Here is an 11,415-nt window from a genome sequence, read left to right as displayed (position 1 = left end):
AGAGAGACAGACAGACAGACAGAGCATTGACAGGACAGTTTCATATGCTCAGAGTGCTTCATAGATATTATTGTCTCAGTAATCTATACAACAACATTGTAAGACTGAAGGAGGCTAAGAGGCTGTTCTCAAGAGCAGGCAAGCCAAGCAGGGATCCCATCAGTGCTGTAGTGTTAAATGTTGGAGATGGAGTTCCAGTGCATTGACCTTTTGCATCAACTATCCTAATGACCACTAGGGGCATTGGGAGTAGAGATAGTGTGTCAGCTCACACGGACACACAGACAGGCACCTAGAGTGCCCATCCCCTGGGGGAATCCCGCTGTGCACAGTGCTCAGCATGCAGATTCTCAGAGCACAGAATAATGAATTGTTTATCCGTGTTGCTGGTGGTAGAGTGGATAGTAATCCGCACTTCTCCCGGCATTGCTGGTCTTGCAGGCACACGGCTTGCGTGCCACAGGGGCTCAGAGCAGTTCCCTGGAGGAAGGTAGGTTAAACCCTGCCTCCCGCCCTTTCCCACCTGGCCACATGCATGTGAATAACTCCTGAGTCTGAGAAAATAATGATTTGTTTAAGGCCACCTAGAGAATTTTGGTGGAGGTAAGATTGAAACCAAAGATTTCCTAGCTCATTTATTTATTTTATTTTATTTATTGTTGAATTTATATACCGCCTTTCATTAAAAACACTCTCAAGGTGGTTTACAAAAGTTTTTTAATAATACAATAAAATGACAATAAAAATATTAAGCTAAAAATATAAAAACAAACCAAATTTAAAATCTATAAAATACAAGCATAAAAACTATACATGGGTAAAAACACATAGAAGCAGCAATAAAAACAATCATGTAAAAGCCTGGATAAAAAGCCAAGATTTAACAAGCTTTATAAAAGCTGTGATGGAGTCCAAGGAGCGAATGGCCACTGGGAGAGCATTCCAAAGTCTGGGGGCAGCAACAGAGAAGGCCCTGTCCCGAGTGCACAGCAGCCTAGCCTCCCTCATTGTCGGCACCCGGAGCAGAGCCCCCTCAGATGACCTCCTCAAGCAGGCAGCAACCCTTGGGAGCAGGCAGTCCCTCAGGTACCCCAGGCCCAAACCGTTAAGGGCTTTAAAGGTCAAAACCAGCACCTTGAATTGTACCTGGAAATGAACTGGCAGCCAGTGCAGCTCTTTCAGGATGGGTGTGATGTGCTCCCACCGGGCAGGTCTGGACAAAACCCTAGCTGCCACATTTTGCACTAGCTGCAGTTTCTGGATATTCTTCAAGGGCAGCCCCACGTAGAGCACATTACAGTAATCCAGGCGTGACGTGACTAAGCCATGGGTAACCGTGGCCAGATCTGCCTTCTCGAGAAAGGGATGCAGCTGGCGCACTAGCCAAAGACATGCAAAGGCACCCCTGGCCACTGCCTCCACTGAGCTTCCAAAAGCAGAGCCGGGTCCAGTACTACCCCCAAGCTGCATACTTGCTCCTTCAGGGGGAGTGCAACCCCATCCAGAACCAGTAAAATCTCCTCATCCCAATTGGCTCTCCTACTGACCAACAGTACCTCTGTCTTGTCTGGATTGAATTTCAGTTTCTTAGCCCACATCCAACCCATCCTGGCCTCCAGCCCCTGATTCAGGACATCCACCGCCTCCCTAGGATCAGATGACAAGGAGAGATAGAGCTGAGTGTCATCCGCATATTGCTGACAACTCAGTCCAAGTCCCCAGATGACCTCTTCCAGTGGTTTCATGTAGATGTTAAACAGCATGGGGGACAAGACCGAACCCTGTGGGACCCCACAGGCCAGTGGCCATGGAGATGAGCAGTAGTCCCCCAACACCACCTTCTGGACCCTCCCCTCAAGAAAGGACCAGAACCACTGCAATGCAGTACCTCCGACTCCCATACTCGAGAGGTGGCCCAGAAGGATACCATGGTCGATGGTATCGAATGCTGCCGAAAGGTCCAGCAGAACGAACAGGGATGCACTCCCCTGTCTAGTTCCCGGCATAGGTCATCCACTAGAGCGACCAAGGCAGTCTCAGTCCCATATCCGGGGCAGAAGCCAGATTGAAAAGGGTCCAGATAATCTGTATCATCCCAGACCCTCTGCAGCTGGGTTGCCACAACACACTATCACCTTGCCCAAAAAGGGCAGGTTAGAGACCGGTCTATAGTTGTCCAGGTTGGAGGGATCAATGGAGGGCTTTTTGAATAATGGTCTTACCACCACCTCCTTAGGGCACGATGGCATCCTGCCCTCCCTTAATGATGCATTAATAGTCACCTCCAACCAACCACCTGTACCTTCCCTGGCAGATTTTATCAGCCATGAAGGGCAAGGGTCAAGAGCACATGATGTCGCCCGCACACTGCCCAGGATCTTGTCCACATCTTCAGGCTGCACCAACTGAAAAGAATCCAACACAAAAGGACCAGATGGTACCAGAGGCATGTCTGCCGGAACTGCCAAAACTCTGGAGTCCAAATCAGCACAGATGCGAGCGACTTTATCCGCAAAGTGACACACAAACTAATCACAGCGGGCTGTAGATGATTCCTCCCCCATTGTCTGGGGGGATGAGTGCAGCAATGTCTTTGTTACACGAAACAGTTCCGCTGGTCTACACTGAGCAGATGCAATGGAGGTGGAGAAAAAACGTTTCTTCACCCTCCCCCCATCCCTAAAATGGGCTCTAGTCCGTATTCAGTCGGATTCGTTACGACTCTTCCTCCAGCATCATTCCAGCTGTCACCCGAGTTGTTTCATCGCCCTAAGCTCCGAGGAAAACCAAGGAGCAGATCGGGCTCCACCAAGCCAGAGAGGGCGTTTAGGAGCAACCATGTCAACAGCCCGGGCCATCTCTCCATTCCAGAGATCAACCAGGGCCTCGACAAGGTCACCAGCTCTGGACACTGGAAACTCCCCAAGGGCCATCTGGAATCCAAGCGGATCCATAAGCCTCTGGGGGTGGACCATCCTAATCAGCCCACCACCCCTGCAGAGGGCAGACGGAGCAGTCAAACTAAACCCCACCAGATGATGATCTGTCCATGACAAGGGAGTTGTCTCAAATTCCCCCACCTCCAGATCATTTATTTCCCGGTCGGCAAAAACCAGATCCAGAGTATGTCCTGCCATGTGGGTAGGGCCTGATACCAACTGAGACAGGCCCATGGTTGACATGGAGGCAATGAAATCCTGAGCCACACCCACTAGGGGGGCCTCAGTGTGGACATCGAAATCCCCCAAAACAATAAGCCTGGAGGAACCCAAGGCCACCTCCGAGACCACCTCCGCCAGCTCAGGTAAGGAGACTGAAGTGCAGCGGGGTGGTCGGTACACCAGCAGAATCCCCAGCCTATCTCGGAGGCCCACCCTCAAGGACAAACACTTGAAATTCTGAGATTGCCTGACCGGGCACCTGGAAATGGGGAGGATCTCCCAAAAGATGACTGCAATGTCCCCTCCCTGACCCTCGAGGCAGGGCTGTTGCATGATCTGGAAACCTGGAGGACAGAGCTGAGAGAGACCAACCCCGCCCAGCTCACCCAACCAGATCTTCAGCTCATAGTCTTCACTGCTACAGAACACCAACTCTCTGCTTTTGTTAGATATTATTTACCTTTGAGAGAATTATGTCAAAATGTTTAGGGGTCATATGGATGGATTATGCAACTGAATTTCTAAAACCAGAATTTTACATAATCCTTTTACATAAAACCTGGAATCTGAGGTGGTCCAGGACAAAGAAAAGGAAAGAAAATATGCAGTAACAAATTCCTGATATGCTAGAGGTGAAATTCAAATGAACACCAGGAAGTGGTTCCAGATGTCTGTCTTTTAAAGTTAAAGTCAACCCCAATACCTTGAACTATGAACAAACAAATCTTAAAATTCAGTGCAAGTTAGCAAGCTATATAATAGGACTGTACAAAGCTTCAGGGGCCTATTCAGTCTACTTTGGTCCAAACCTAAGCACTATCTACTTGGAGCTAAAGTGGGGCTGAATAGAAGCAAAGTGGACCAAACTCTTCAGCCCCCACAAAGCTTCAGTTCTGCTCCTACAGGGGGTACTTACAGGACTGGACAGGGCAGGAAGCAGGCCTTTTTCCTGAATCTTTGCTCCTAGTAATGCTTTTTAAATACAAGCTGCAGGAGATGCTGCCTGCTTCCTTGCTCCTGGGAGGAAAAGATACAGGAAAGTGGCCTGTCTTCTGTCAACTGCTTGGTCTTTCTAGGGTTAGAAGTTGGGGGAGAGGCGGAAGCAAAGCTTCAGGGGGCCAAAGGATTCAGCCAGAAGTGCAATGATCCTCCCAGGGGATCAGAATCAAATTGGGGAGCCCTCTGAAGTGCTGAGGCAGCCCCTGAGGCAGCCCACTTTGCCCAGCCCTACTATGTAATTTCAAGACCTTTGAAAGTAAACCTCATTTTGTAAAGGTTGTCAGACACAGCGCAAATGCACAGCAATAAAAATGAAGTGTGAGAAGCTCCAAGTAGATCACAGGCTGTATGAGTAATGAATACTAACAAACTTCTAGCTAGATGCTAATATAAAAACAAAAACAAAATGAACGTCGCTATCTTGAAGATCCCACAAATAATTTTGCATTCTAATATCTCTGGAGCGTTTACGTGTACTCAGATAAAACAGGCCTCAAATGAATACTGTGCAATGAAGGGGTAATTATCACTTCTATCTTCCTTAATTAGAGCTGGTCTTGTGGTAGCAAGCATGACTTGTCTCCTTAGCTAAACAGAGTCTGCCCTGGTTGCATATGAATGGGAGACCTGATGTGAGCACTGTAAGATATTCCCCTCAGGGATGGAGCTGCTCTGGGAAGAGCAGAAGGCTCCAAGTTCCCTCCCTGGCATCTCCAAGATAGTGCTGAGAGAGATTCCTGCCTGCAATCTTGGAGAAGCCACTGCCCGTCTGTGAAGACAATACTGAGCTAGATGGACCAATGGTCTGACTCAGTATATGGCAGCTTCCTATGTTCCTATCACTTTTTAAAATCTCAGTGGATCTTAATCCAGTTAGTATATTTAATCTGCAGTATTGTATTTACCTGAATAAGACTAGGTTTTTTCCAGGTTCTTTCATTAGAAATCAGGGGGTCATCTTAAATTCAGAATCCTCTTCCTTTTGGGTGAATAAGGGTATAACCAGTATTTAATCTCTATTTTTTTAAGGAGCTTGTCTTAAATTCATAGTCATCTTGTATTTGGGTAAATACAGTATTTATTTAAAGGTTGAGAAAGTACCTCCCTAGTCCTAGTGGGGTTGCAAGTGAATTTTCCTTCATCCACTCTCTCTCAAACCTACTATAACTAAGAGTAAATAATTTAGAAATGTATTATCTTGATTCCATGCTTCAGTTGTGTAATATGGTATAACTTTCATTGTGAGGTGTAGCATAGATTTTAAAAATAGTATTATTGGACCAGAGTCTATTATTGGAACCCAGCCAAATGATGGGCTCATTCATGAACCCTATTACTATGTTCAGTATCAGTATATTTGCCTCAATTTATTTTTGAGATGTTCTGTAACTAGGGGTTTGGGAGGACTATGATGGTAGGACAATATTCTTTATCTTCAGTATTCATTAGAGCAGCTGTTTCTTGGTTGGCTTTAGCACCCGTCTTTGAAGGCGCCACAAATCCAGAGGTACCGAAGGTGCACTTCTGAGGATAAAATTTCAAACATCCAAATCCCCCTCCCTCCTCACACTTTTGACTGGAGTCAGCTTTAAACTTCTTCAAAAACTTCCTTCTGAGCAGAGGGGGGAAACACTGGCTGTTTTATTTTTTATATATTTCCTTTCATTCCATCCAAAGAGGGCTTACTGCTGCTAGTGGCATCTAGCACAAGTCAGTCTAGAAATAAAATGAAAGTTCCTGTTGACTCAAGTGCCTGTAATCAATATCTTTACCATTAAATAGAGGAAGTAAAGTCATAATAGAAATAGGTTCTCAGTAGCCAATTCCTTTTGGTGCCCGCTTTCCACATTCCAAATGGGCAGTTTGAATTGAATGGGGAACAAGAGAAACTTCACTGAGATTTATTACTACTGATATTACTACTGCCATTATGGCTACACATTAATTCAGCAGCATGCTGGTGGCTGATCTTATAGAATCAGGACAAAAAAAGTACCGCATAACCAGCAGTATATGGTGAAACAAGCAGCCTTTTAAGGGTGACTATTAACCCCTCCTGTATTCTACCAAAGAAAACCACAGGGCTTTGTGAGCGCCAGGAGTCAAAACCAACTTGACGGCATACTTTACCTTTAATCAGGCTAGTGGAAGATGGGGTTTTTTGGATTGAGGAGAGCTTGAACTCTTTCTGCTGCCATTACTTTCTACAATCCACCTACCTTTTTTCAGCTCCTCCTGCAATTACATGTACTTAGCCTTTGTTTTGGGTTGGGGGAGAGGACCAAGAGGTTCATGAAAAAGGTGGTTTAAGGGATGGACTAGCAGGAAGGAATTTTTATTGGGAGACTGAATATTTGTTAATGTCTTAGGCAGGGCCATCCCTAGTGGGGTGCGGGGCTGGGGGGCAAATAAGTATGCGCGGAGCCTCCTTAACATTTCATATCATTACAGAATCATACTGATTGATGACATACAGTGCTAATAGTGTGAGTGAGTTTTTTGGACATGTCCAACCAGCTTGGACATATAATACATTTCTAAAGAAATAAAAATAAAAAGCACTTCACAGTTCTCAGACCTTCTGGGTTGCAAATCAACTTGAGCATAGTGCATTCATAATTAATTAATTAATATATTGTTCGTTCCAGAAGTTTTTATAGTTTTCTGCCATGCAACAAGCCACTTATAGGACTTTTTGGATGTTTTTTTTTTTTAAACCAGCAATTTGTCCAAGCCACTTCAATTTAAATATACATATTCCTCCCACCCTGCCCTACATCTCTGCTCAATATCATAGCCCTATGCCAAGTCATTCCAGGACAGGTGATCTAAAGGCTGGGACAGAAAGGGGGGCATTTTACCCTTTTTTATGAAGGCAAAGGGTAGATTCTTCCATATGGGGGTAGAATGATGGTCTAAGGTGTGGGGGGGCCCTTCAGTTCCAGACATTTTTGTAATTTTCTGCCATGAAGCAAGCCACTTATAGGACATTTTGGTTAGGTTTTTGTAAATGAAAGAAAAAAATTAAAAACCAACAATTTGTCCAATCCACTTCAAATTAAATATACATATTCCTCCCACCCTGCCCTACATCTCTGCTCAATACCAAAGCCCTATGGCAAGCCAATCCCTAACTAATCAAGGTGGGGGAGATAACCACAAAAAGGAAATCACGTTATACCTCCATTACTAAGGCTGGGCAGGGCTGGGCAGAGGGTCTGCAGAGAACTCTGGTGCTGGACACTCTGTGCCTGCCTGCTTGTTTTCTGAGCTTCAAGCTTCCGGGAGGCCTGCATGGAGGCCTCTATGGCAGCCCCGCCCACCTGCCGATCAGCTGAGAGGCAGGAGAGACAGAGCTCTAGCCGCTTGGCTGGGAGTCTTTCAAGCTGCACTCAGACACAAAAGCTCAGCTCCAGCTGGGCTGCAGGAAAGATAAGTGACTGAGACTGGGGGAGAGAGGAGGGTAGGCTGCACTGCAGTGTGCCCAGAGTGAGTCCTGTGCCAGAGCTTGGGGCAATTGCCCTGGTTGCCCCACCCTAAGGACGGCCCTGGTCTTAGGCTTGGCCTTCCCTCAGTATATGTATATTTGAACTCTTCCTCCCCAGTGAAACAAAAACATGAATTGGCCTGAATTGCTGGATTTGGAGCTCATTTTCCATTTTTACAATTATATTCTACTCTTCCTCCAAGGAGTCCAGAGCAGTGCACATAGATAAGTTTATCCTCAAAACGACCCTGTAAAGAAGGTTAGGATGAAATATAAGTGACTGGCCCAGAGTTACCCAATGAGTTTCATGGTTGAGCAGAGATTTGAACAGGTCTCCCCAGTTGGAATCCAACACTCTAACCACTACACCACACTGGCTCAGCTGGCAAAACTGAACGTTTATCTTGGCTGCAAAGTAGGGTGTAAGCAATCAAAGCAGGGTGGATTTGATTTAAATCAAATTGATTTAAATCATGATTTAAATCATTTCATATAGGACTCAATTTTAATGATTTAAATCACAATTGAAATTACTACTCAGGAAGATTCTATTTAATCATCATTTTCTATAAAAGTACATTCTTGTTGTCTAATATAACCTTAATACATATTTAGAGATAGATGTAGGTGTCAGTTTTAGAAGGTGGATGCACATTGTAATAGGTACACACTTCCTATAATGCTGTTTCATTCAGGCAACCAGGCCTTGCATTTTGTTGTTGCACTGTTTGTATTTTGCACACATGCCTTTCTTACCCATAGGTACAGGAACTTCATTAAAATATTCCCAAATGGGGTCTCTTTTATGGCCTGCTGCCATGATAGTAGTTTTCCTTCATCAATGGAGGATGCACTCAGAAATAGTTTCCTCAGGACTGCATGCATATGTTCTGATCACTTTTGGTTTCACTTTCTATTCCCCTCCCCTCTCCATCCTGTGCATTATAGTCAGACTTCTCCTCTTTGCTCAGATCTACTCCATCCTCCTAAATCCTCCATTCATTCACATTTTTTATCTTCGCACTTTTGAAGGGCAGGGCAAGGGCTTGAGTGTGTGTGTGTGTGTGCTGCATGTGCATCACCTGCAGAACAAGATTGATCAGGTCTGTTAACTCTCACCCCCATATACTGCTGTTAACATGTTCATAGAATATAATTAGAAGTTATGATTAATATTCATGATGATATCCTTGACCTAGGTTCTTTAATTTTTTAAATTAAAAAATTAATTTAAATTTTAGAAATTCAATTTAAATGTTAAAAAATCAGATTTAAATAAAAAAATCTGATTCTTTGTTTAAAAAAATCATCAATCTTTATCAATCCTGAATCAAAGTCTTCCAAGTAACACTAAATGGATTTCCCCTATTTTCATTGGCCGATATCCAGACTAACAAAGCACAAGTGTAGCTATGCATGTGTTAAAGCAACAGGGCAATTTTTGTTGATCTCCTCTTCGCTCTGTAGCTCTGACTGTGACTCCCAAAAATATGTCCCTGGGGGTGCACAGCTTTCAAGGACATATTTTTGCATGTCACAATCAGCTTCAGAGGGAAAGGGAGATTAATGAAAATCACTCTGACCCTGTAGTATGTGCTTCATGTTTGTCACACCAGTACCTTGTTAGTCTGGATGTGAGCTGTTGTTTTCCTTCTGTAGCACTGTTGAGCAACCTCTCTCATTAACCAAGTTTCTCTTTTAGAACAGACTGTATTAATGTATTAAAATGTATTGTGCTCATATTTTCTCCCATTTTTCTCACTTTCTCAATTAAACTCTACCTGTTTGTTTTTTCAATGCTGAATGGCACAGAATGTTCTTAGCTTCCTCTTTTTACCTGTCATGGACATTGCCATAGCCTTCCTTTTCTACAGTGACTTTGCTGCTCAAGATGACAGACTGGAATGGAATTTGAATGAACGGCTTTCAAGAGCAGCTTATAAACATGACAGTGTGCCTAAACACTGTCACAGGTAGCTTTGTCATACCATTCCCCCTTAACTTGGCAAATTGGCAGAGAAATGTACACATATGAGAGAAGATACAAGGGCAGTGCAAGCAACACAGGCTTGCCAGACACTCCATTAATAAGGGCTTTATTTGAAAAAGGAAGAGCAATGCAGCAAACAGAATTGAGCAGAACCTGAGATAATTGTTGTAGGGATAATTTCTAAGGTAGAGGAAGGCTTGCCTTTGATCAAGGGTGGCTGACATATTGGAGTATAATCTGACCCAGCCAGGGACTTTCTTAGACAGCAGTCTTTATCATGTGATTAAAGGTAAAGTGTGCCTTTGAGTTGGTGTCGACTCCTGGCAACCACAGAGCCCTGTGGTTGTCTTTGGCAGAAATTATACAGGAGGGGTTTGACATTGCCATCTCCTATGGAGTATGAGATGGTGCCTTTCAGTATCTTCCTATATCGCTGCTGCCCAATATAAGTGTTACTAGGGATGTGCATGGAACCAGCTGGCCCGGTTTGGTTTGAGTCTGGACCAGACATGAACCTGACCGGACCAGTTGGGTCTGGCACCCCTTAGAACCCCCCGGTTCGGGTCAGTCTGGGGAAGGGGGTTTCCGCGAAGTTTCTTTTTAAATTTATTTTTCCTTTAGCCCCTTCAAGGGGCTTCCTCTAGGCCGTGGGGTGTGTGTGTCCGTGAAGGTTCCCCCTTCACCTGCCAGCCTCGTTCATCACCGCCGCAGTGTGTTTTACTGCCTTTTTCAGCCCATTCAGGCCTCCATATGTTGGCGCATGCGCAAATGGCCTCTGCAAGGCCTGGCATGGTCCAGGGCCTCACAGAGGTCATTTGCGCACATGCGGTGGCCATTAAATTTTTTTTTTTAAAAATAGCCACCTCACATGTGCAAATGGCCTCTGTGAGGCCCTGGGCCATGCTAGGCCTCGCAGAGGCCATTTGTGCATGTGCGGTGGTGGAGAAAATGGCTGCTGCGCCAAGATACGGAGGCCCGAATGGGCCAAAAGGGGGGTAAAACGGGCTGCAACGGTGATGAACGAGGCTGGTGGGGGGAGGGGGGAACCTTTGTGGACACACACACACCCCGTGGCCTAGAGGAAGCCCCCCGAAGGTGCTAAAAGTTAACAAGAAATTTTTTTAAACTTTTTTTTTAAAGGACCTCAAACAGGGCTGTGTGTTTCAGTTCGACACCGGAACCGTTGAACTAAACCGGTTTGACGTAGAACCAAAAACCCCTTGAACTGTTTACATATCCCTAGGTGTTACCCATAGTCTGAATACCAGTGGGGATTCAAACTGGCAACCTCTGGCTTGCTAGTCAAGTCATTTCCCCACTGCGCCATTAGGTGGCTTACCATGGGATTAAGAGGGCTGAAATACTGCAAGTTATGGGGCATATTGGATATTTTGAATTTGCCCTCAAACCCAATGCAAAAATTGGATGTTTTTTTTACCCTGGACAGAAATTGGGCAAAGCGCCAATGCACAATGAGAAACTCGAACTGTATATGGAGTGCTCCCTGAAAGATCACAGGGATTTCGACATAAATCTGGATGATATGTGAACACACACCTCCCCTTCCAAAGTAAAATCACCATCTGGCAGGGCTCCAGATTATTTTACTCACCTACAGAGAACATCAGATGTACCACATGGATAGACTTTTAGTGTGGTTAGGGCTGCATAAGAAGAGGGGAAATTTTCACTGTAAGTTGTCTTTACTCAGCTTTTCTCAACCATGGCTGCTTTGTGCTGAAGCCTTCACTGCCAAACTGGATGTTATATTAACCCAG

This window comes from Hemicordylus capensis, chromosome 4, assembly GCF_027244095.1.
Source record: "Hemicordylus capensis ecotype Gifberg chromosome 4, rHemCap1.1.pri, whole genome shotgun sequence".
In the NCBI taxonomy this organism is placed as follows: domain Eukaryota; kingdom Metazoa; phylum Chordata; class Lepidosauria; order Squamata; family Cordylidae; genus Hemicordylus; species Hemicordylus capensis.
This window is presented reverse-complemented; position numbering follows the sequence as displayed.